This window comes from Bos mutus, chromosome 8, assembly GCF_027580195.1.
Source record: "Bos mutus isolate GX-2022 chromosome 8, NWIPB_WYAK_1.1, whole genome shotgun sequence".
NCBI classification, from domain to species: domain Eukaryota; kingdom Metazoa; phylum Chordata; class Mammalia; order Artiodactyla; family Bovidae; genus Bos; species Bos mutus.
The window spans coordinates 8,377,727-8,379,923 of NC_091624.1; the positions used below are offsets into that span (position 1 = coordinate 8,377,727).

The 2,197-nt window shown below is 39.7% G+C and overlaps 1 non-coding gene across 1 annotated transcript; it reads left to right on the plus strand.

The window, feature by feature from the left end:
* The first annotated feature begins 317 nt into the window (after nt 1-317).
* Nucleotides 318-389, plus strand: TRNAC-ACA (transfer RNA cysteine (anticodon ACA)). The gene has a single exon. It is a non-coding gene; the product is annotated as a tRNA-Cys (tRNA).
* Nucleotides 390-2,197: the final 1,808 nt, after the last annotated feature.

Sequence of the window (2,197 nt, forward strand, 5' to 3'; positions counted from 1 at the left end):
GGTCCCAATCTCCCAGTGCACCTCTCCACCCACCCTTCCCTCTGGGCAACCGTAAGTTTATTTTCTACATCTGCAACTCTATTTCTGTTTTGGAAATAAGCTCATTTGTACCATTTTCTTTTTTATATTCCACATGTAAAAGATATCATATTTGTCTTTCTTCATCTGACTTACTTCACTCAGTACGACAATCTCTCGATCCATCCATGTTGCTGAAAATGGCATTATTTTTCTTATTTATGGCTTAATAATATTGCTATATATATACATATAAATGTATATGTGTATATATATATATATATACATATATATGGACTTCCCTGGTGGCTCAGATGGTAAAGTGTCTGCCTACAATGCAGGAGACCCAGGTTCAATCCCTGGGTTGGGAAGATCTCCTGGAGAAGGAAATGTCAACCCACTCCGTATTCCTGCCTGGAGAATCCCATGGATGGAGAAGCCTGATAGGCTACAGTCCATGGGGTCACAAAGAGTCGGACATGACTGAGCGACTTCACTTTCACTTTCATACATATATATACACACACACCCACACCCACACACACACATATATATATATATATCTGTATGCATGTGTATATATATATATATATATTTATGGGTTTCCCTGGTGCCTCAGCAGTAAAGAATCTGTCTACAACACAGAAGATGAGAGTTCGATCCCTGGGTCAGGAAGATCCCCTGGAGAAGGAAATGGCAACCCACTCTAGTATTCGTGCCTGGAAAACCCCATGGACAGAGAAGACTGGGGAGGCTACAGTGCATGGGGTTGTAAGAGTCGGACACGAATTAGCAACTAAACCACCACCACAATATGTACGTATCACATCTTCTTGAACAAATAAATTTCTAGTATAACCATGTCCCAAATATTGCATGAGACAAACTTATTTTTAAAAATCATTCACTTTTTTATCTAAAGTTCACACTGATCTGATTTTTTTTTTTTTTTTTTTTTTTGCTAAACCTGGAAATCCTCTAGTTCTCCCTTCCTTTGGTAGATACTTATTGAGAATTAATCACACATAAGCAAATAGGACTTTTTTGTATTTTCTTGCCACCCAGCACCTTTTGAATTTCCATTTTATGTTTTCAGGAGTTTCTTCCTTTCTGAATCTGCCTCACTATGGTAGAATGGGAAGAATGCCATTCCCCATGCCTGTGAAGCTGAGTCACGAGCAGGTCACGTGCTTTACCAACAAGAGTAACTATTATTGGTTATTAAATGTGACTGGGGAGTCAGCTCTTATGGAAAATTTCTTAGTTTTGACAAACATGTCATTAATGTAAGGTGCCAACATTAGGGGAAACTGGGTAAAGGATCTATAGAAACTCTTTGTATTAGTTTTGCAGCTATTCCATAAATTTACCATTATTCTAAAGTAAAAAAGGTTATTGAAAAGATAGAAGCAGGAAAACTTGTTAAATGACTATGCACAGTTGTCTAGGCAATAAAATGATCTATATAGGAAGGGCATTAAGATAGCCTGAGAGAGGCAAATTGGGGCTTTGCTTTTTGAAATAGAATTGACTTCTTCAGACTGCCCTTCTGATATTAAGAAAAGGCTTTCCAACCACAGGAGTGCAAGACCCATAAACAAAAGCCTTAAACTGATCAAGGCTTTACAAAGTGACCAAGTGCCCCAGCAACACATACCAGATGTGTGCATGCCCCAAGTCCTGACAGATTTCCAGTCCTCCAACCCCCATGGAGAATAATTTTTTTTTTCAAATCCCAGAAGCTCCCCCCTTATACTTCTTATTTAGCTGATTTATAAATGTTTGGTTTTTATTTGCATCAAATAAATTGTTCCCAACAGTGAGCTGGTGATTCAGCCTGGGTGGGAAGCTCCCTCCTGTCCTAGGGCCATATTCCTGCTAATTGTCATTCTGCACATGGCCTTAGGAAGCCCTTCATTTATCCTGTAGTTAAGTACAGCAGTTTTCTCTTCAACTGTTAAAAGCCTGGGTGGAAATGAAATGAATGTCTTCTTTCTCACTGCACAATGGTTTTGATAGGTAACTGGAAAGAGCCCAAGAAGAGGGATTGTATATATGGGCAGAGGTGTGGTCATTCTCTGGCCTCCCCACATGCCCTTGAACACCCCTTCTGGTGGTCAGCAGAGGCTGTTGGATTTCTGATCATACCCACTACTATACTGTAATCCAGACCTCCACC